General features: G+C 45.2%; 1 pseudogene; it reads left to right on the top strand.

Moving 5' to 3' along the window:
- The window catches only part of LOC124039445, a 66,162-nt pseudogene that overhangs the window by 16,287 nt on the left and 25,052 nt on the right, over nucleotides 1-24,823 (top strand).

Genomic DNA, 24,823 nt, shown 5'->3' with positions numbered 1-24,823 from the left:
ATCTGTCTGCTGTCTATCTGTCTGCTGTCTGCTGTCTATCTGTCTGCTGTCTGCTGTCTATCTGTCTGCTGTCTATCTGTCTGCTGTCTATCTGTCTGCTGTCTATCTGTCTGCTGTCTGCTGTCTATCTGTCTGCTGTCTATCTGTCTGCTGTCTATCTGTCTGCTGTCTGCTGTCTATCTGTCTGCTGTCTGCTGTCTATCTGTCTGCTGTCTATCTGTCTGCTGTCTGCTGTCTATCTGTCTGCTGTCTGCTGTCTATCTGTCTGCTGTCTATCTGTCTGCTGTCTATCTGTCTATCTGTCTGCTGTCTGCTGTCTATCTGTCTATCTGTCTGCTGTCTATCTGTCTGCTGTCTATCTGTCTGCTGTCTATCTGTCTGCTGTCTATCTGTCTGCTGTCTATCTGTCTGCTGTCTGCTGTCTATCTGTCTGCTGTCTGCTGTCTATCTGTCTGCTGTCTATCTGTCTGCTGTCTATCTGTCTGCTGTCTATCTGTCTGCTGTCTATCTGTCTGCTGTCTATCTGTCTGCTGTCTATCTGTCTGCTGTCTATCTGTCTGCTGTCTATCTGTCTGCTGTCTATCTGTCTGCTGTCTGCTGTCTATCTGTCTGCTGTCTATCTGTCTGATGTCTATCTGTCTGCTGTCTGCTGTCTATCTGTCTGCTGTCTATCTGTCTGCTGTCTATCTGTCTGCTGTCTGCTGTCTATCTGTCTGCTGTCTGCTGTCTATCTGTCTGCTGTCTATCTGTCTGCTGTCTATCTGTCTGCTGTCTGCTGTCTATCTGTCTGCTGTCTATCTGTCTATCTGTCTATCTGTCTGCTGTCTATCTGTCTGCTGTCTATCTGTCTGCTGTCTATCTGTCTGCTGTCTATCTGTCTGCTGTCTGCTGTCTATCTGTCTGCTGTCTGCTGTCTATCTGTCTGCTGTCTATCTGTCTGCTGTCTATCTGTCTGCTGTCTGCTGTCTATCTGTCTGCTGTCTATCTGTCTGCTGTCTGCTGTCTATCTGTCTGCTGTCTATCTGTCTGCTGTCTATCTGTCTACTGTCTGCTGTCTATCTGTCTGCTGTCTATCTGTCTGCTGTCTGCTGTCTATCTGTCTGCTGTCTATCTGTCTGCTGTCTGCTGTCTATCTGTCTATCTGTCTATCTGTCTATCTGTCTATCTGTCTATCTGTCTATCTGTCTATCTGTCTATCTGTCTGCTGTCTATCTGTCTGCTGTCTGCTGTCTATCTGTCTATCTGTCTATCTGTCTATCTGTCTATCTGTCTACTGTCTGCTGTCTATCTGTCTGCTGTCTATCTGTCTGCTGTCTGCTGTCTATCTGTCTGCTGTCTATCTGTCTGCTGTCTGCTGTCTATCTGTCTATCTGTCTGCTGTCTATCTGTCTGCTGTCTATCTGTCTGCTGTCTGCTGTCTATCTGTCTATCTGTCTATCTGTCTGCTGTCTATCTGTCTGCTGTCTATCTGTCTGCTGTCTATCTGTCTGCTGTCTGCTGTCTATCTGTCTGCTGTCTGCTGTCTATCTGTCTATCTGTCTGCTGTCTGCTGTCTGCTGTCTGCTGTCTATCTGTCTGCTGTCTATCTGTCTGCTGTCTGCTGTCTGCTGTCTATCTGTCTATCTGTCTATCTGTCTGCTGTCTGCTGTCTGCTGTCTATCTGTCTGCTGTCTATCTGTCTGCTGTCTGCTGTCTATCTGTCTATCTGTCTGCTGTCTATCTGTCTGCTGTCTGCTGTCTATCTGTCTGCTGTCTATCTGTCTGCTGTCTGCTGTCTATCTGTCTGCTGTCTGCTGTCTATCTGTTTGCTGTCTGCTGTCTATCTGTCTGCTGTCTATCTGTCTGCTGTCTATCTGTCTGCTGTCTGCTGTCTGCTGTCTATCTGTCTGCTGTCTGCTGTCTATCTGTCTGCTGTCTGCTGTCTATCTGTTTGCTGTCTGCTGTCTATCTGTCTGCTGTCTATCTGTCTGCTGTCTATCTGTCTGCTGTCTATCTGTCTGCTGTCTGCTGTCTGCTGTCTATCTGTCTGCTGTCTATCTGTCTGCTGTCTATCTGTCTGCTGTCTGCTGTCTATCTGTCTGCTGTCTGCTGTCTATCTGTCTGCTGTCTGCTGTCTATCTGTCTGCTGTCTATCTGTCTGCTGTCTATCTGTCTGCTGTCTATCTGTCTGCTGTCTATCTGTCTGCTGTCTGCTGTCTATCTGTCTGCTGTCTGCTGTCTATCTGTCTGCTGTCTGCTGTCTATCTGTCTGCTGTCTGCTGTCTATCTGTCTGCTGTCTGCTGTCTATCTGTCTGCTGTCTGCTGTCTATCTGTCTGCTGTCTATCTGTCTGCTGTCTATCTGTCTGCTGTCTATCTGTCTGCTGTCTGCTGTCTATCTGTCTGCTGTCTATCTGTCTGCTGTCTATCTGTCTGCTGTCTGCTGTCTATCTGTCTGCTGTCTATCTGTCTGCTGTCTATCTGTCTGCTGTCTGCTGTCTATCTGTCTGCTGTCTGCTGTCTATCTGTCTGCTGTCTATCTGTCTGCTGTCTGCTGTCTATCTGTCTGCTGTCTATCTGTCTGCTGTCTATCTGTCTGCTGTCTATCTGTCTGCTGTCTATCTGTCTGCTGTCTATCTGTCTGCTGTCTGCTGTCTATCTGTCTGCTGTCTGCTGTCTATCTGTCTATCTGTCTATCTGTCTATCTGTCTATCTGTCTATCTGTCTATCTGTCTGCTGTCTATCTGTCTGCTGTCTATCTGTCTGCTGTCTGCTGTCTATCTGTCTGCTGTCTCTGTCTATCTGTCTGCTGTCTATCTGTCTGCTGTCTATCTGTCTGCTGTCTATCTGTCTGCTGTCTATCTGTCTGCTGTCTATCTGTCTGCTGTCTATCTGTCTGCTGTCTGCTGTCTCTGTCTATCTGTCTGCTGTCTCTGTCTATCTGTCTGCTGTCTATCTGTCTGCTGTCTCTGTCTATCTGTCTGCTGTTTCTGTCTATCTGTCTGCTGTCTATCTGTCTCTGTCTATCTGTCTGCTGTCTCTGTCTATCTGTCTGCTGTCTCTGTCTATCTGTCTGCTGTCTATCTGTCTGCTGTCTCTGTCTATCTGTCTGCTGTCTATCTGTCTCTGTCTATCTGTCTGCTGTTTCTGTCTATCTGTCTGCTGTCTCTGTCTATCTGTCTGCTGTCTATCTGTCTCTGTCTATCTGTCTGCTGTCTCTGTCTATCTGTCTGCTGTCTATCTGTCTCTGTCTATCTGTCTGCTGTTTCTGTCTATCTGTCTGCTGTCTCTGTCTATCTGTCTGCTGTCTCTGTCTATCTGTCTGCTGTCTGTCTGCTGTCTCTGTCTATCTGTCTGCTGTCTCTGTCTATCTGTCTGCTGTCTCTGTTTATCTGTCTGCTGTCTATCTGTCTGCTGTCTCTGTCTGTCTGTCTGCTGTCTCTGTCTATCTGTCTGCTGTCTGTCTATCTGTCTGCTGTCTATCTGTCTGCTGTCTCTGTCTATCTGTCTGCTGTCTCTGTCTATCTGTCTGCTGTCTCTGTCTATCTGTCTGCTGTCTGTCTGCTGTCTCTGTCTGTCTGTCTGCTGTCTCTGTCTATCTGTCTGCTGTCTGTCTATCTGTCTGCTGTCTATCTGTCTGCTGTCTCTGTCTATCTGTCTGCTGTCTCTGTCTATCTGTCTGCTGTCTCTGTCTATCTGTCTGCTGTCTGTCTGCTGTCTCTGTCTATCTGTCTGCTGTCTATCTGTCTGCTGTCTCTGTCTATCTGTCTGCTGTCTCTGTCTATCTGTCTGCTGTCTCTGTCTATCTGTCTGCTGTCTGTCTGCTGTCTCTGTCTATCTGTCTGCTGTCTGTCTGCTGTCTCTGTCTGTCTGTCTGCTGTCTGTCTGCTGTCTCTGTCTATCTGTCTGCTGTCTCTGTCTATCTGTCTGCTGTCTGTCTGCTGTCTCTGTCTATCTATCTGCTGTCTATCTGTCTGCTGTCTCTGTATATCTGTCTGCTGTCTCTGTCTATCTGTCTGCTGTCTGCTGTCTGCTGTCTATCTGTCTGCTGTCTATCTGTCTGCTGTCTCTGTCTATCTGTCTGCTGTCTATCTGTCTGCTGTCTCTGTCTATCTGTCTGCTGTCTATCTGTCTGCTGTCTCTGTCTATCTGTCTGCTGTCTATCTGTCTGCTGTCTCTGTCTATCTATCTGCTGTCTATCTGTCTGCTGTCTCTGTCTATCTGTCTGCTGTCTGCTGTCTATCTGTCTGCTGTCTGCTGTCTATCTGTCTATCTGTCTGCTGTCTATCTGTCTGCTGTCTGCCAGACATCGCTCTCTAAAACACCTCACATTTCTCTAAAACATCTCACATCTCTCTAAACCACCTCACATCTCTCTCTATAACACCTCACCTCTCTAAAACACCTCACATTTCTCTAAAACATCTCACATCTCTCTAAACCACCTCACATCTCTCTCTATAACACCTCACATCTCTAAAACACCTCACATTTCTCTAAAACACCTCACATCTCTCTAAAACACCTCACATCTCTAAAACACCTCACATCTCTCTAAACCACCTCACATCTCTCTCAAAAACACCTCACATCTCTCTCTATAACACCTCACATCTCTCTATAACACCTCACATCTCCCTAAAATAACTCACATCTCTCTGAAACACCTCACATCTCTAAAACACCTCACATCTCTAAAACACCTCTCATCTCTAAAACACCTCACATCTCTAAAACAACTCACATCTCTAAAACACCTCACATCTCTAAAACTCCTCCCATATCTAAAACCACTCCCATCTCTCTAAAAAACCTCACATCTCTCAAAAACACCCCACATCTCTCTAAAACATCTCAGATCTCTCTAAAACACCTCACATCTCTCTCTAAAAACACCTCACACCTCTCTAAAACACATCACATCTCTCTCTAAAACACCTTTCATCTCTAAAACACCTCACACCTCTCTCTAAAAACACCTCACACCTCTCTAAAACACATCACATCTCTCTCTAAAACACCCCTCATCTCTAAAACACCTCACATCTCTAAAACACCTCACATCTCTCTCTAAAACACCTTTCATCTCTAAAACACCTCACACCTCTCTCTAAAAACACCTCACACCTCTCTAAAACACATCACATCTCTCTCTAAAACACCTCTCATCTCTAAACCACCTCAAATCTCTAAAACACCTCTCATCTCTAAAACACCTCACATCTCTCTAAAACACCTCACATCTCTAAAACACCTCACATCTCTCTAAACCACCTCACATCTCTCTCAAAAACACCTCACATATCTCTCTATAACACCTCACATCTCTAAAACACCTCACATTTCTCTAAAACATCTCACATCTCTCTAAACCACCTCACATCTCTCTCTCTATAACACCTCACATCTCTAAAACACCTCACCACTCTCTAAACCACCTCACATCTCTCTCAAAAACACCTCACATCTCTCGATATAACACCTCACATCTCTCTATAACACCTCACATCTCTCTAAAATACCTCACATCTCTCTGAAACACCTTACATCTCTAAAACACCTCACATCTCTCGATATAACACCTCACATCTCTCTCTAAAACACCTCACATCTCTCAAAAACACCTCACATCTCTAAAACACCTCACACCTCTCTAAAACACCTCACATCTCTAAAACACCTCACACCTCTCTAAAACACCTCACATCTCTCTAAAACACCTCACATCTCTAAAACACCTCACATCTCTCAAAAACACCCCACATCTCTCTAAAACACCTCCGATCTCTCTAAAACCCCTCACATCTCTCTCTAAAAACACCTCACACCTCTCTAAAACACATCACATCTCTCTCTATAACACCTCACATCTCTAAAACACCTCACATTTCTCTAAAACACCTCACCACTCTCTAAACCACCTCACATCTCTCTCAAAAACACCTCACATCTCTCGATATAACACCTCACATCTCTCTATAACACCTCACATCTCTCTAAAATACCTCACATCTCTCTGAAACACCTTACATCTCTAAAACACCTCACATCTCTCGATATAACACCTCACATCTCTCTCTAAAACACCTCACATCTCTAAAACACCTCACATCTCTAAAACACCTCACACCTCTCTAAAACACCTCACATCTCTAAAACACCTCACACCTCTCTAAAACACCTCACATCTCTCTAAAACACCTCACATCTCTAAAACACCTCACATCTCTCAAAAACACCCCACATCTCTCTAAAACACCTCCGATCTCTCTAAAACCCCTCACATCTCTCTCTAAAACACCTCACATCTCTAAAAACACCTCACATCTCCAAAACACCTCCCATCTCTCTAAAACACCTCACATCTCTCTAAAACACCTCACACCTCTCTAAAACACCTCACATCTCTCTAAAACACCTCACACCTCTCTAAAACACCTCACACCTCTAAAACACCTCACATCTCTCTAAAACACCTCACATCTCTATAAAACACCTCACATCTCTAAAACACCTCACATCTCTCTAAAACACCTCACACCTCTCTAAAACACCTCACACCTCTCTAAAACACCTCACATCTCTCTAAACCACCTCACATCTATCTCAAAAACACCTCACATCTCTCTCTATAACACCTCACATCTCTCAATATAACACCTCACTTCTCTCTAAACCACCTCACATCTCTCTCAAAAACACCTCACATCTCTCTAAAACCTCTCACATCTCTAAAACACCTCCCATCTCCAAAACCACTCCCATCTCTCTAAAACACCTCACATCTCTCTAAAACACCTCACACCTCTCTAAAACACCTCACACCTCTAAAACACCTCACATCTCTCTAAAACACCTCACATCTCTATAAAACACCTCACATCTCTAAAACACCTCACATCTCTCTAAAACACCTCACATCTATCTCAAAAACACCTCACATCTCTCTCTATAACACCTCACATCTCTAAAACACCTCACATTTCTCTAAAACACCTCACATCTCTCTAAACCACCTCACATCTCTCTCAAAAACACCTCACATCTCTCTAAAACCTCTCACATCTCTAAAACACCTCACACCTCTCTAAAACACCTCACATCTCTAAAACACCTCACATCTCTATAAAACACCTCACATATCTATATAACACCTCACATCTCTCTCTATAACACCTCACATCTCTCTAAAACACCTCTGATCTTTCTCTATAAAACCTCACATCTCTAAAACACCTCACATATCTATATAACACCTCACATCTCTCTCTAAAACACCTCACACCTCTCTAAAACACCTCACATCTCTATAACACCTCACATCTCTCTAAAACACTTCACCTCTCTAAAACACCTCACATCTCTAAAACACCTCACATCTCTCTCTAAAACACCTCACACCTCTCTAAAACACCTCACATCTCTATAACACCTCACATCTCTCTAAAACACTTCACCTCTCTAAAACACCTCACCTCTCTAAAACACCTCACATCTCTAAAACACCTCACATCTCTCTCTAACATTTCTAATTGTTTCATATTTTATTTACATTTTGTCAGGAAATGCAGCTCTGTCTCGGGTTCTGCTGTGGTGCAGTGGTTACACAGTCTTTCCTCTACAGGGAGCCAGGTTTTCCTGTGTCTAACCGCCTCAATGGCAAGTCTGTGCTCACTGAGCCTATACTTTGTCAAGGTTTTTCTAAGGTTTTGATCAGTAACCATGGTCAAATAGTTTGCCATGGTGTACTGTCGATTTAAGGCCAGATAGCATTGCATTTTGCTTTGTGCTTGTGCTTGCCAATAAGTAATGTAGTTTTGTTTTGACTGTGTTTTGACTGTGTGTTTTGACTGTGATGTGTTTTATTCTGATTGATTGAATGTTCTGGTCCTGAGGCTTCAGTGTGTTAGTAGAACAGGTTAGTGAACTCAGCCCCAGGACCAGCTGGATGAGGGGCCTGAGGCTTCAGTGTGTTAGTAGAACAGGTTAGTGAACTCAGGACCAGCTGGATGAGGAGACTGAGGCTTCAGTGTGTTAGTAGAACAGGTTAGTGAACTCAGCCCCAGGACCAGCTGGATGAGGGGCCTGAGGCTTCAGTGTGTTAGTAGAACAGGTTAGTGAACTCAGGACCAGCTGGATGAGGGGACTGAGGCTTCAGTGTGTTAGTAGAACAGGTTAGTGAACTCAGCCCAAAGACCAGCTGGATGAGGGGACTATTTTCTTTTGCTCAGCTTTTGGTATTGCGGGTCTCCCTCTCTCTCTCTCACTCTCTCTCTCTCTCTCTCTCTCTCTCTCTCTCTCTCTCTCTCTCTCTCTCTCTCTCTCTCTCTCTCTCTCTCTCTCTCTCTCTCTCTCTCTCTCTCTCTCTCTCTCTCTCTCTCTCTCTCTCTCTCCTGCTGCCTCTCCAGACAATTTACTCTGGACAGGAAACTGAACTCACAAAGGAAGTTTACCCTTCTGCACCTGTGCACACACACACACACACACACACACACACACACACACACACACACACACACACACACACACACACACACACACACACACACACACACACACACACACACACACACACACACACACACACACACACACACACACACACACACACACACACACACACACACACACACACAGACATTGTCTCAAATCAGCTGTCCCTGTCTGTGTTACCACTGGGAAATAAAGACCCATTCAGTGGTTGAAGAGCTCCCCATCCAGGGGATAGACTGATCCCCTTCACAGAGAACACAGAGGACACAATGCCTCCCTGATAGACTGGTCCCTTTCACAGAGGACACAATGCCTCCCTGATAGACATGGTCCCCTTCACAGAGGACACAATGCCTCCCTGATAGACATGGTCCCCTTCACAGAGGACACAATGCCTCCCTGATAGACATGGTCCCCTTCACAGAGGACACAATGCCTCCCTGATAGACATGGTCCCCTTCACAGAGGACACAATGCCTCCCTGATAGACATGGTCCCCTTCACAGAGGACACAATGCCTCCCTGATAGACATGGTCCCCTTCACAGAGGACACAATGCCTCCCCAATAGACTGTCTCCCCCTCACAGACACACCAGATGACCCCCCCAAAATAGATAAAAAATACATGAAGTGTTGAGTGAAAATGAAAAGTGCTGAAAGCCGAGAGCAGGAAAATAGTTTGTCTTTTTGAGTCTCAGTAGGTGTGTGGTCGGGGGCCTGTTGGGCCCAGGGTTCAGAACCCCAAACCCCATGCTGTAGGTGTGTGGTCGGGGGCCTGTTGGGCCCAGGGTTCAGAACCCCAAACCCCATGCTGTAGGTGTGTGGTCGGGGGCCTGTTGGGCCCAGGGTTCAGAACCCCAAACCCCATGCTGTAGGTGTGTGGTCGGGGGCCTGTTGGGCCCAGGGTTCAGAACCCCAAACCCCATGCTGTAGGTGTGTGGTCGGGGGCCTGTTGGGCCCAGGGTTCAGAACCCCAAACCCCATGCTGTAGGTGTGTGGTCGGGGGCCTGTTGGGCCCAGGGTTCAGAACCCCAAACCCCATGCTGTAGGTGTGTGATCAGGGGCCGATTGGGCCCAGCGTTCAGAACCCCAAACCCCATACTGCCAGGGTTTGGTCGGGGGCCTACGCTCACAGTGCAAACACTATCAATTTCACATCCAGGCTATGCTATGTGCTGTGCTCTATACTGGGTTATGTACTGGGTTATGTACTGGGTTATGTACTGGGTTATGTACTGGGTTGTGTACTGGGTTATGTACTGGGTTGTGTACTGGGTTATGTGCTGTTATGTACTGGGCAATATTGTTACTGTGTTACTGTGTAATGTGTTACTGTGTAATGTGTAATGTGTTACTGTGTAATGTGTTACTGTGTTACTGTGTAATGTGTTACTGTGTAATGTGTTACTGTGTAATGTGTTACTGTGTAATGTGTTACTGTGTTACTGTGTAATGTGTTACTGTGTAATGTGTTACTGTGTTACTGTGTAATGTGTTACTGTGTAATGTGTTACTGTGTAATGTGTTACTGTGTTACTGTGTAATGTGTTACTGTGTAATGTGTTACTGTGTAATGTGTTACTGTGTTACTGTGTTACTGTGTAATGTGTTACTGTGTTACTGTGTTACTGTGTAATGTGTAATGTGTTACTGTGTAATGTGTTACTGTGTTACTGTGTTACTGTGTGATGTGTAATGTGTAATGTGTTACTGTGTTACTGTGTTACTGTGTAATGTGTTACTGTGTTACTGTGTAATGTGTAATGTGTTACTGTGTAATGTGTTACTGTGTTACTGTGTTACTGTGTTACTGTGTAATGTGTTACTGTGTTACTGTGTAACGTGTTACTGTGTTACTGTGTAATGTGTTACTGTGTTACTGTGTAATGTGTTACTGTGTTACTGTGTAATGTGTTACTGTGTAATGTGTTACTGTGTTACTGTGTAATGTGTTACTGTGTTACTGTGTAATGTGTTACTGTGTTACTGTGTAATGTGTTACTGTGTTACTGTGTACTATGTAATGTGTAATGTGTTACTGTGTAATGTGTTACTGTGTTACTGTGTAATGTGTTACTGTGTTACTGTGTAATGTGTTACTGTGTAATGTGTAATGTGTTACTGTGTTACTGTGTAATGTGTTACTGTGTTACGTGTTACTGTGTGATGTGTTACTGTGTAATGTGTTACTGTGTAATGTGTTACTGTGTTACTGTGTAATGTGTTACTGTGTTATGTGTTACTGTGTAATGTGTTACTGTGTAATGTGTAATGTGTTACTGTGTAATGTGTTACTGTGTTACTGTGTTACTGTGTAATGTGTTACTGTGTTACTGTGTAATGTGTTACTGTGTTACGTGTTACTGTGTTACTGTGTAATGTGTTATTGTGTTACGTGTTACTGTGTTACTGTGTTACTGTGTTACTGTGTAATGTGTTACTGTGTAATGTGTTACTGTGTAATGTGTTACTGTGTAATGTGTACTCCTCTCTTCTCTTCTCATCTTTTTGACATGTCAACTCTTGGGTCTGCGTCCCAAATGGTATGAGCTCTGGTCATAAATAGTGTATATATATATATATATAGAGAGAGAGAGAGATATATAGATACATAGATATGTAGATATCTGTATAGGGAATACAGTCTGCAGCCAGACTAAAACAACAGAACTCACAATCTTAATTTGAATTTAATTTCTCGGTCATGGTTTTCATGTGGTGAAGGAGCGTCAGACCAAACTGCAGCGTGTATATTGCGATCCATGTTTAATCACACAACGTAACACGAATCCAAAACACAAACTCTACAAAACAATAAACGTAATGAAAACCGAAACAGCCTAAACTGGTGCAAACTAACACAGCATAAGGACGCCAAGACACTCAGGACAATCACCCACGACAAACTCAAAGAATATGGCTGCCTAAATATGGTTCCCAATCAGAGACAACGATAAGCACCTGCCTCTGATTGAGAACCACTCCAGACAGCCATACACTTTGCTAGATAACCCCACTAGCTACAGTCCCAAATACATACACACCAAAACCCCAAGACAAAACACACCACAATACAAAAACTCCATGCCACACCCTGGCCTGACCCAATACATGAAGAAAAACACAAAATACTTTGACCAGGGCGTGACACATACAGAAGTTTCATATGGCAACCTATTCCCTGTGGACACTGGTCAAACGTAGGTGCACTATATAGGGAACAGCGTGCCATTTGGGATTGCAACCTCCCAGGCCTTACCTAACAACCTGTCCATCTATGTCCTACATAGTACACCATTTGTGATCAGAGAACTATGGGAACCGTATAAAGGAAAAGGGAGCAATTTTGGAATGGGTTTTTGTTTGAGTCTTCAACGTTCTGCTATGTAACAGAGTAAATCCAGCACCACCAGACATCCTGTTAGTTACTGTTGCTGGGCAGGTGTTACACTCAGGACTAACGTAGAGAACAGAGGTTGTTTCTGGGGAGACGTGATTGAGGGAAGACGGGGGGGGATTTTAAAGCCTGGAATTGGTGTAGATTTAGAGTAAGGGTAAGGGTTAGTGATGGCTGGTATTGGTGTAGATTTACAGTAGGGGTTAGTGATGGCTGGTATTGGTGTAGATTTACAGTAGGGGTTGGTGATGGCTGGTATTGGTGTAGATTTACAGTAGGGGTAAGGGTTAGTGATGGCTGGTATTGGTGTAGATTTACAGTAGGGGTTAGTGATGGCTGGTATTGGTGTAGATTTACAGTAGGGGTTGGTGATGGCTGGTATTGGTGTAGATTTACAGTAGGGGTAAGGATTAGTGATGGCTGGTATTGGTGTAGATTTACAGTAGGGGTTAGTGATGGCTGGTATTGGTGAAGATTTACAGTAGGGGTTAGTGATGGCTGGTATTGGTGTAGATTTACAGTAGGGGTTGGTGATGGCTGGTATTGGTGTAGATTTACAGTAGGGGTTGGTGATGGCTGGTATTGGTGTAGATTTAAAGTAGGGGTTGGTGATGGCTGGTATTGGTGTAGATTTACAGTAGGGGTTGGTGATGGCTGGTATTAGTGTAGATTTACAGTAGGGGTTAGTGTTAGTGATGGCTGGTATTGGTGTAGATTTACAGTAGGGGTTAGTGATGGCTGGTATTGGTGTAGATTTACAGTAGGGGTTGGTGATGGCTGGTATTGGTGTAGATTTACAGTAGGGGTAAGGGTTAGTGATGGCTGGTATTGGTGTATATTTACAGTAGGGGTAAGGGTTAGTGATGGCTGGTATTGGTGTAGATTTACAGTAGGGGTAAGGGTTAGTGATGGCTGGTATTGGTGTAGATTTACAGTAGGGATAAGGGTTAGTGATAGCTGGTATTGGTGTAGATTTACAGTAGGGGTTAGTGATGGCTGGTATTGGTGTAGATTTACAGTAGGGGTTGGTGATGGCTGGTATTGGTGTAGATTTACAGTAGGGGTTGGTGATGGCTGGTATTGGTGTAGATTTAAAGTAGGGGTTGGTGATGGCTGGTATTGGTGTAGATTTACAGTAGGGGTTGGTGATGGCTGGTATTAGTGTAGATTTACAGTAGGGGTTAGTGTTAGTGATGGCTGGTATTGGTGTATATTTACAGTAGGGGTTAGTGATGGCTGGTATTGGTGTAGATTTACAGTAGGGGTTGGTGATGGCTGGTATTGGTGTAGATTTACAGTAGGGGTAAGGGTTAGTGATGGCTGGTATTGGTGTAGATTTACAGTAGGGATAAGGGTTAGTGATAGCTGGTATTGGTGTAGATTTACAGTAGGGGTAAGGGTTAGTGATGGCTGGTATTGGTGTAGATTTACAGTAGGGGTCAGGGTTAGTGATGGCTGGTATTGGTGTAGATTTACAGTAGGGGTTAGTATTGGCTGGTATTGGTGTAGATTTACAGTAGGGGTTGGTGATGGCTGGTATTGGTGTAGGTTTACAGTAGGGGTAAGGTTTAGTGATGGCTGGTATTGGTGTAGATTTACAGTAGGGGTAAGGTTTAGTGATAGCTGGTATTGGCGTAGATTTACAGTAGGGGTTGGTGATGGCTGGTATTGGTGTAGGTTTACAGTAGGGGTAAGGTTTAGTGATGGCTGGTATTGGTGTAGATTTACAGTAGGGGTAAGGTTTACTGATGGCTGGTATTGGTGTAGATTTACAGTAGGGATAAGGGTTAGTGATAGCTGGTATTGGTGTAGATTTACAGTAGAGGTTGGTGATGGCTGGTATTGGTGTAGATTTACAGTAGGGGTCAGGGTTAGTGATGGCTGGTATTAGTGTAGATTTACAGTAAGGGTAAGGGTTAGTGATTGCTGGTATTGGCGTAGATTTACAGTAGGGGTTGGTGATGGCTGGTATTGGTGTAGATTTACAGTAGGGGTAAGGTTTAGTGATGGCTGGTATTGGTGTAGATTTACAGTAGGGGTAAGGTTTACTGATGGCTGGTATTGGTGTATATTTACAGTAGGGGTAAGGGTTAGTGATGGCTGGTATTGGTGTAGATTTACAGTAGGGGTAAGGGTTAGTGATGGCTGGTATTGGTGTAGATTTACAGTAGGGATAAGGGTTAGTGATAGCTGGTATTGGTGTAGATTTACAGTAGGGGTAATGGTTAGTGATGGCTGGTATTGGTGTAGATTTACAGTAAGGGTCAGGGTTAGTGATGGCTGGTATTAGTGTAGATTTACAGTAAGGGTTGGTGATGGCTGGTATTGGTGTAGATTTACAGTAGGGGTCAGGGTTAGTCATGGCTGGTATTGGTGTAGATTTACAGTAGGGGTTAGTGATGGCTGGTAATTGGTGTAGATTTACAGTAGCGGTTGGTGATGGCTGGTATTGGTGTAGATTTACAATAGGGGTAAGGTTTAGTGATGGCTGGTATTGGTGTAGATTTACAGTAGGGGTTGGTGATGGCTGGTATTGGTGTAGATTTACAGTAAGGTTAAGGGTTAGTGATGGCTGGTATTGGTGTAGATTTACAGTAGGGGTTGGTGATGGCTGGTATTGGTGTAGATTTACAGCAGGGGTCGGTGATGGCTGGTATTGGTGTAGATTTACAGTAGGGGTTGGTGATGGCTGTGCTGTGGGACTTCCAAAAATATAGATTTCCGATTGTTATGAAAACTCGATATAAAACTAAAATATTTCACCTTTATTTAACCAGGTAGGCTAGTTGAGAACACCTTTATTTAACCAGGTAGGCTAGTTGAGAACACCTTTATTTAACCAGGTAGGCGAGTTGAGAACACCTTTATTTAACCAGGTAGGCTAGTTGAGAACACCTTTATTTAACCAGGTAGGCTAGTTGAGAACACCTTTATTTAACCAGGTAGGCGAGTTGAGAACACCTTTATTTAACCAGGTAGGCTAGTTGAGAACACCTTTATTTAATCAGGTAGGCTAGTTGAGAACACCTTTATTTAACCAAGTAGGCTAGTTGAGAACACCTTTATTTAACCAGGTAAGCGAGTTGAGACCAAGGTCTCATTTGCAACTGCTACCTGGCCAAGATAAAGCATAGCAATTCGACACATACAACAACACAGAGTTACACATGGAATAAACAAAACATACAGTAAATAATACAGTAGAACAAACGAAAACAAAAAGTCTATATACAGTGAGTGGAAATTAGGTAAGTTTAAGGAAATAAATAGGCCATGGTGGCGAAGTAATTACAATATAGCAATTAAACACCGGAATGGTAGATCGGCAGAAGATGAATGTGCAGGTAGAGATACTGGGGTGCAAAGGAGCAAAATAAATAAATCAATACCAGTATGGGGATGTGGTAGGTAGATGGGCTGTTTACAGATGGGCTATGTACAGGTGCAGTGATCTGTAAGCTGCTCTGACAGCTGGTGCTTAAAGCTAGTGAGGGAGATGTGAGTCTCCAGCCTCAGAGATTTTTGCAATTCGTTCCAGTCATGGGCAGCAGAGAACTGGAAGGAAAGACGACCAAAGGAGGAATTGGCTTTTGGGGTGACCAGTGAGATATACCTGCTGGAGCGTGTGCTACAGGTGGGAGATGCTATGGGGACCAGCGAGCTGAGATAAGGGGGGACTTTACCTAGCAGGGTCTTGTAGATGACATGGCGCCAGTGGGTTTGGCGACGAGTACGAAGCGAGGGCCAACCAACGAGACCATACAGGTCGCAATTGTGCGTAGTGTATGGGGCTTTGGTGACAAAACGGATTGCACTGTGATAGACTGCATCCAATTTGTTGAGTAGAGTATTGGAAGCTATTTTATAGATGACATCACCGAAGTCGAGGATCGGTAGGATGGTCAGTTTTACGAGGGTATGTTTGGCAGCATGAGTGAAGGATGCTTTGTTGCGATATAGGAAGCCGATTCTAGATTTAATTTTGGATTGGAGATGCTTAATGTGAGTCTGGAAGGAGAGTTTACAGTCTAACCAGACACCTAGGTATTTGTAGTTATCCACGTATTCTAAGTCCGAGCCGTCCAGAGTAGTGATGTTGGACAGGCGGGCAGGTGCAAGCAGCCATCGGTTGAAGAGCATGCATTTAGTTTTACTTGCATTTAAGAGCAGTTGGAGGTCACGGAAGGAGTGTTGTATGGCATTGAAGCTCGTCTGGAGGTTAGTTAACACAGTGTCCAAGGAGGAGCCAGAAGTATACAGAATGGTGTCGTCTGCATAGAAGTGGATCAGAGAATCACCAGCAGCAAGAGCAACATCATTGATGTATACAGAAAAGAGAGTCGGCCCGAGAATTGAACCCTGTGGCACACCCATAGAGACTGTCAAATGTCCGGACAACAGGCCCTCCAATTTGACACACTGAACTCTATCAGAGAAGTAGTTGGTAAACCAGGCGAGGCAAGTCATTTGAGAAACCAAGGCTGTTGAGGATGTGGTGATTGACAAAGTCAAAAGCCTTGGCCAGGTCGATGAAGATGGCTGCACAGTACTGTCTTTTATCAGTGGCGGTTATGATATCGTTTAGGACCTTGAGCGTGGCTGAGGTGCACCCATGACCGGCTCAGAAACCAGATTGCACAGCGGAGAAGGTACGGTTGGATTCGAAATGGTCAGTGATCTGTTTATTAACTTGGCTTTCGAAGACCTTAGAAAGACAGGGTAGGATAGATATAGGTCTGTAGCAGTTTGGTTCTAGAGTGTCACCCCATTTGAAGACGGGGATGACCGCGGCAGCTTTCCAATCTTTGGGAATTTATCTGTCATTCCAATTAATCGGTCGACCTCTAGTATACAGTACTCTGTAGAGAATAATTATGTTGTCCTCAGTATACAGTACTCTGTAGAGTATAATTATGTTGTCCTCAGTATACAGTACTCTGTAGAGAATAATTATGTTGTCCTCAGTATACAGTACTCTGTATAGAATAATTATGTTGTCCTCAGTATACAGTAATCTGTAGAGAATAATTATGTTGTCCTCAGTATACAGTACTCTGTAGAGAATAATTATGTTGTCCTCAGTATACAGTACTCTGTAGAGTATAATTATGTTGTCCTCAGTATACAGTACTCTGTAGAGAATAATTATGTTGTCCTCAGTATACAGTACTCTGTAGAGAATAATTATGTAGTCCTCAGTATACAGTACTCTGTAGAGTATAATTATGTTGTCCTCAGTATACAGTACTCTGTAGAGAATAATTATGTTGTCATCAGTATTCTCTGTAGAGTATAATTATGTTGTCATCAGTATACAGTACTCTGTAGAGAATAATTATGTTGTCATCAGTATACAGTACTCTGTAGAGAATAATTATGTTGTCGTCAGTATACAGTACTCTGTAGAGTATAATTATGTTGTCCTCAGTATACAGTACTCTGTAGAGAATAATTATGTTGTCCTCAGTATTCTCTGTAGAGTATAATTATGTTGTCATCAGTATACAGTACTCTGTATAGTATAGTTATGTTGTCATCAGTACTCTGTAGAGTATAGTTATGTTGTCATCAGTATTCTCTGTAGAGTATAGCTATGTTGTCATCAGTATACAGTACTCTGTAGAGAATAATTATGTTGTCCTCAGTATACAGTACTCTGTAGAGTATAATTATGTTGTCCTCAGTATACAGTACTCTGTAGAGAATAATTATGTTGTCCTCAGTATACAGTACTCTGTAGAGAATAATTATGTTGTCCTCAGTATACAGTACTCTGTAGAGAATAATTATGTTGTCCTCAGTATACAGTACTCTGTAGAGAATGATTATGTTGTCCTCAGTATACAGTACTCTGTAGAGAATAATTATGTTGTCCTCAGTATACAGTACTCTGTAGAGAATAATTATGTTGTCCTCAGTATACAGTACTCTGTAGAGTATAATTATGTTGTCCTCAGTATACAGTACTCTGTAGAGTATAATTATGTTGTCCTCAGTATACAGTACTCTGTAGAGTATAATTATGTTGTCCTCAGTATACAGTACTCTGTAGAGTATAATTATGTTGTCATCAGTATTCTCTGCAGAGTATAATTATGTTGTCCTCAGTATACAGTACTCTGTAGAGTATAATTATGTTGTCCTCAGTATACAGTACTCTGTAGAGTATAATTATGTTGTCCTCAGTATACAGTACTCTGTAGAGTATAATTATGTTGTCCTCAGTATACAGTACTCTGTAGAGTATAATTATGTTGTCCTCAGTATACAGTACTCTGTAGAGTATAATTATGTTGTCCTCAGTATACAGTACTCTGTAGAGTATAGTTATGTTGTCATCAGTACTCTGTATAGTATAGTTATGTTGTCATCAGTATTCTCTGTAGAGTATAATTATGTTGTCCTCAGTATACAGTACTCTGTAGAGAATAATTATGCTGTCCTCAGTATACAGTACTCTGTAGAGAATAATTATGCTGTCCTCAGTATACAGTACTCTGTAGAGTATAGTTATGTTGTCATCAGTACTCTGTATAGTATAGTTATGTTGTCATCAGTATTCTCTGTAGAGTATAATTATGTTGTCCTCAGTATACAGTACTCTGTAGAGAATAATTATGTTGTCATCAGTATTCTCTGTAGAGTATAATTATGTTGTCCTCAGTATACAGTACTCTGTAGAGAATAATTATGCTGTCCTCAGTATACAGTACTCTGTAGAGTATAGTTATGTTGTCATCAGTACTCTGTATAGTATAGTTATGTTGTCATCAGTATTCTCTGTAGAGTATAATTATGTTGTCCTCAGTATACAGTACTCTGTAGAGAATAATTATGTTGTCATCAGTATTCTCTGTAGAGTATAATTATGTTGTCCTCAGTATACCTTACTCTGTATAGTATAGTTATGTTGTCATCAGTATTCTCTGTAGAGTATAATTATGTTGTCATCAGTATACAGTACTCTGTAGAGAATAATTATGTTGTCATCAGTATTCTCTGCAGAGTATAGTTATGTTGTCCTCAGTATACAGTACTCTGTATAGTATAGTTATGTTGTCATCAGTATTCTCTGTAGAGTATAATTATGTTGTCCTCAGTATTCTCTGTAGAGTATAGCTATGTTGTCATCATTGTACTCTGTGGAGTGTTGTCCGCAAATGATGTGTTAAAACTCATTTCATGATCTTATTTTTCACCTTTGACCAATCAGATCAACTCTGAAAGAAATCTGATGTGAAACGATCTGATGTGATTGGTCAAAAGCAGATCAGAACTGGGCTTCCTGTGTAAACAGTGTCCTGTCTTGTCTCTCTCTCTCTCCCTCTCTGTCTCTGCAGGAGTGGGATACAGAGTTAGAGCGCACGGCAGAGGAGTGGGCTGAGACTTGTCTTTGGGAACACGGTCCGGCTGGTCTGCTCCCCCAGATAGGACAGAACCTGGGAGCGCACTGGGGATGGTAAACACGGACCTGGTTGAATGATTAATTGATTGATTCATTGATTGATTCATTGATTGATCAGTGAACAAATGAAACATGACATTGATGTTTTCTACATTCGCATGTGACAGCGCAGCAGCAACATTGCATCCCCATAAAGACATGTTTTCAGTATATTATATTTTATGTTTGTATTGAGTAATGAAACACAAAATCATTGTATTTCTGTTCCAAATGGCACCCAAATGGACAAAAGTAGTGTACTATATAGGGAATAGGGTGCCATAGGGCTCTGGTCTAAAGTAGTGTATTATATATAGGGAATAGGGTGCCATAGGGCTCTGGTCTAATGTAGTGCACTATATAGGGAATAGGGTGCCATAGGGCTCTGGTCTAAAGTAGTGTACTATATATAGGGAATAGGGTGCCATAGGGCCCTGGTCTAAAGTAGTGTACTATATAGGGAATAGGGTTCCATAGGGCTCTGGTCTAAAGTAGTGTACTATATAGGGAATAGGGCCCTGGTCTAAAGTAGTGTACTATATAGGGAATAGGGTCCCATAGGGCTCTGGTCTAAAGTAGTGCACTACATAGGGAATAGGGTGCCATGGGGCTCTGGTCTAAAGTAGTGCACTACATAGGGAATAGGGTGCCATGGGGCTCTGGTCTAAAGTAGTGTACTATATATATAGGGAATAGGGTTCCATAGGGCTCTGGTCTAAAGTAGTGTACTATATATATAGGGAATAGGGTTCCATAGGGCTCTGATCTAAAGTAGTGTACTATATAGGGAATAGGGTGCCATTTGAAACATAATCCTGTTCTTGTGAAAGTGACATTTATCAGTGTATGTCTGTGTCCAGGCCACGCCCCCCTACTTCCCATGTGCAGGCCTGGTATGATGAGGTGAAGGACTATTCCTTCCCTTACCCCCAGGAATGTGACCCCTACTGCCCCTTTAGATGTTCTGGCCCGGTCTGCACCCACTACACACAGGTAGGCAGCAGATCAAACCAAAAGTCAGAAAATAGGGGGGAAAAAAACTAACTTGTAACTCATGATTAACTTAAAAAAGGCTAACATGTCTATGGGGTGCCATCTGATCTCTCTCTCTCTCTCTGTGTGTGTGTGTGTGTGTGTGTGTGTGTGTGTGTGTGTGTGTGTGTGTGTGTGTGTGTGTGTGTGTGTGTGTGTGTGTGTGTGTGTGTGTGTGTGTGTGTGTGTGTGTGTGTGTGTGTGTGTGTGTGTGTGTGTGTGTGTGTAGTTGGTGTGGGCCACCAGCAGCAGGATAGGCTGTGCCATCAACATTTGCTACAACATGAACGTGTGGGGGCAGAACTTGGCTAAAGCTGTTTACCTGGTCTGCAACTACTCACCCAAGTAAGACCCTTAGATAGGGGTTACACCTGACTCAATGGGTTAGGTAGGGGTTAAACCTGACTCAATGGGTTAGTTAGGGGTTAAACCTGACTCAGTGGGTTAGGTAGGGGTTAAACCTGACTCAATGGGTTAGGTAGGGGTTAAACCTGACTCAATGGGTTAGTTAGAGGTTACACCTGACTCGATGGGTTAGTTAGGGGTTACTCCTTACTCATTCAGTAGAAGAGAGGAGAAGAGGAGAGGAGTGGAGATGAGAGGTGAGGGAAGGGGAGAGGATAGGAGACAAATAAAGGAAGACACAACAGACTTGTCTCCTATGTCCTACTAAACCTTGACCTCTGACCTGTCACCTCAGGGGGAACTGGTGGGGTCATGCACCCTATAAACACGGCACCCCCTGCTCTGCCTGCCCCCCCAGCTATGGAGGACGATGCAAGGACAACCTCTGCTACAAAGGTGTGTGTGTGGTGTTGGTTTGTGTGTGTGGTTAGGTGTGTGTGCGGGGTTGGGGTGTGTGTAGCGTCGGGGTGTGTCTGGCGTCGGGGTGTGTGTGGCGTCGGGGTGTGTGAGGGTGTGTGTGGGGTCGGGGTGTGTGTAGCGTCGGGGTGTGTGTGGCGTCGGGGTGTGTGTAGCGTCGGGGTGTGTGTAGCGTCGGGGTGTGTGTGGCGTCGGGGTGTGTGTGGCGTCGGGGTGTGTGTGGCGTCGGGGTGTGTGTGGCGTCGGGGTGTGTGTGGCGTCGGGGTGTGTGTGGCGTCGGGGTGTGTGTGGCGTCGGGGTGTGTGTGGCGTCGGGGTGTGTGTGGCGTCGGGGTGTGTGTGGCGTCGGGGTGTGGCTGGCGTCGGGGTGTGTCTGGCGTGGAACACACTGCGGGGTGTGTATCTCATGTTTACACAAATACACTGTCTCGGGGTTTTTTCTGTCCAGTTCAGTTCCCTTTAAAGTATACTGTCCTTGGCGTCAAAAGTGAATGCCCGGGGTAGATGGGGAATAGGGGTGTGTGTGGCTTGGAACACACTGCAATATCTATCTCATGTTTACACAAATACACTGTCTTTTTTTTCTGTCCAGTTCAGTTCCCTTTAAAGTATACTTCCTTCGTCAAAAGGAATGCCCTAGATGGGGAATAGAGGTGTAATTTCCCTCTCTCTCTCTCTCTCTCTCTCTCTCTCTCTCTCTCTCTCTCTCTCTCTCTCTCTGTCTCTCTGTCTCTCTGTCTCTCTCTCTCTGTCTCTCTCTCTCCCACTCCCTGTCTCTCTCTCTCTCACTCTCTGTCTCTCTCTCTCTCTCTCTGTCTCTCTCTCTCTCTCTCACTCTCTGTCTCTCTCTCTCTCTCTCTCTGTCTCTCTCTCTCTCACTCTCTGTCTCTCTCTCTCTCTCTCTGTCTCTCGCTCTCTCTCTTTCCAGACAAAGTTACAGAGTCGCAGAGATCTCAGGAGGAAACCGAGGAAAACAATTATATCGAACCAGAGGCCCCCAGGAGCCCCCAGAAGCCACGCCCCAGGGCCCCCCAGCCAAAGCCCCCCTATGGCCAAGACCCCCGCCCCCCTCCACCCCCCACCAGAGGAGCGTGAGAGGAATGTGGTGATCAATACACAGCAGATGTGTAAGATGTCATTCAACTGGTTGCATCTCTAAATGGGGGGACAGGTTCTGTTTTTTGGAGGAGGGGAGGGGGGGTTGGTGTGGAGGGTTGGAGGAGGGTGCAGGGGTAGGGAGGGTGGGAGGGTTGGAGGAGGGGGTGCAGGGGTAGGGAGGGTGGGAGGGTTGGAGGAGGGGTGCAGGGGTAGGGAGGGTGGGAGGGTTGGAGGAGGGGTGCAGGGGTGCAGGGGTAGGTAGGGTTGGAGGAGGGGTGCAGGGGGGTAGGGAGGGTGGGTGCAGGGGGAGGGGGAGGGGGGGGTGGGTGGGTAGGGAGGGGTAGGGTGGGTGGGTGGGAGGGGGTGCAGGGGTAGGGAGGGTGGGTGGGAGGGGTGGGAGGGGAGGGTGGGAGGAGGGGTGCAGGGTAGGGAGGGTGGGTGGGGGAGGGGGAGGGGTAGGGAGGGTGGGCAGGGGTAAAGGGGGAGGGAGGGTGGGAGGAGGGGTACAAGGGTGCAGGGAGGGAGGGTGGGAGGGAGGAGGGGTGAAGGGATAGGGAGGGTGGGAGGAGGGGTGCAGGGGTTTTGACCTGAAATTCTGTCATCATCTGACGATATACTCCTGAATACTAAACCGACTATGAGTTGGATTTCAAACCGAGCCTATGGAACTGTGCGACGGAGACACAGGGGAGGCGAGCCTGGACTCCATAACCCTCTGCCAGGCCTTTTCCTCTCCAATGTGGGATCGATCACTCACCAACGAAACCGACAAGCTACAACTTCTTATGTCTGCTTTCTATTTTAGGGAGTCATGGTTAAATGCCTCTCTTCCCGATGCCGCTGTGGATCAACCTGGCTTCCAGCTGTACTGGGCTGATGGAGTCCTGGCTTCCAGCTGTACTGGGCTGATGGAGTCCTGGCTTCCAGCTGTACTGGGCTGATGGAGTCCTGGCTTCCAGCTGTACTGGGCTGATGGAGTCCTGGCTTCCAGCTGTACTTGGCTGATGGAGTCCTGGCTTCCAGCTGTACTGGGCTGATGGAGTCCTGGCTTCCAGCTGTACTGGGCTGATGGAGTCCTGGCTTCAAGTCGTACTGGGCTGATGGAGTCCTGGCTTCAAGTTGTACTGGGCTGATGGAGTCCTGGCTTCAAGTCGTACTGGGCTGATGGAGTCCTGGCTTCCAGATGTACTGGGCTGATGGAGTCCTGGCTTCCAGATGTACTGGGCTGATGGAGTCCTGGCTTCCAGATGTACTGGGCTGATGGAGTCCTGGCTTCAAGTCGTACTGGGCTGATGGAGTCCTGGCTTCAAGTAGTACTGGGCTGATGGAGTCCTGGCTTCCAGCTGTACTGGGCTGATGGAGTCCTGGCTTCCAGCTGTACTGGGCTGATGGAGTCCTGGCTTCCAGATGTACTGGGCTGATGGAGTCCTGGCTTCCAGATGTACTGGGCTGATGGAGTCCTGGCTTCCAGAGTACTGGGCTGATGGAGTCCTGGCTTCCAGCTGTACTGGGCTGATGGAGTCCTGGCTTCCAGCTGTACTGGGCTGATGGAGTCCTGGCTTCCAGCTGTACTGGGCTGATGGTGTTCCAGAGCAGTCCAATAATGCAAAGGAGGTGGTGTTTCTACCAGAGGAGGCTCCTCAGAGGAGGAACGGGAGGGACCATCCTCAGTGAATTATAAAAAATTTTTTTAAATAGTGAAACATTATAGTTATCCTTTTGAGTTAAAACTATACTAAATATATTAACGTCACTAAATCGTTTATTAAAACAGACTGTTTTGCAATGGTCTACAGTAGCCTCAACAGCACTCTGTAGGGTAGCACTACAGGAGAGCAGCTCCCGCTCAGCCCAGTCCAAGCTCTTCTCTGTCCTGGCACCCCAATGGTGGAACCTGCTTCACCCTGAAGCTAGGACATCAGAGTCCCTGTCCATCTTCCCCCTGAAGCTAGGACATCAGAGTCCCTGTTCATCTTCCCCCTGAAGCTAGGACAGCAGAGTCCCTGTCCATCTTCCCCCTGAAGCGAGGACAGCAGAGTCCCTGTCCATCTTCCCCCTGAAGCGAGGACAGCAGAGTCCCTGTCCATCTTCCCCCTGAAGCTAGGACAGCAGAGTCCCTGTCCATCTTCCCCCTGAAGCTAGGACATCAGAGTCCCTGCCCATCTTCCCCCTGAAGCTAGGACAGCAGAGTCCCTGTCCATCTTCCCCCTGAAGCGAGGACAGCAGAGTCCCTGCACATCTTCCCCCTGATGTTCATTCTGTTATAATCTCCACCCAGCACAGCCAGAAGAGCACTGGCCACCCCACATATGCTCTCTCTAATTCTCTCTTTCTTTCTCTCTCTCGGAGGACCTGAGCACTAGGACCATGCCCCAGGACTACCTGACATGATGGCTTCTTGCTGTCCCCAGTCCACCTGACTGTGCTGCTGCTCCAGTTTCAACTGTTCTGCCTTATTATTATTCGACCATGCTGGTCATTTATGAACATTTGAACATCTTGGTCATGTTCTGTTATAATCTCTACCCGGCACAGCCAGAAGAGGACTGGCCACCCCAC

The sequence above is a fragment of the Oncorhynchus gorbuscha genome, linkage group LG07 (genome assembly GCF_021184085.1).
Source record: "Oncorhynchus gorbuscha isolate QuinsamMale2020 ecotype Even-year linkage group LG07, OgorEven_v1.0, whole genome shotgun sequence".
In the NCBI taxonomy this organism is placed as follows: Eukaryota; Metazoa; Chordata; class Actinopteri; order Salmoniformes; family Salmonidae; genus Oncorhynchus; species Oncorhynchus gorbuscha.
This window is presented reverse-complemented; position numbering and strand designations above follow the sequence as displayed.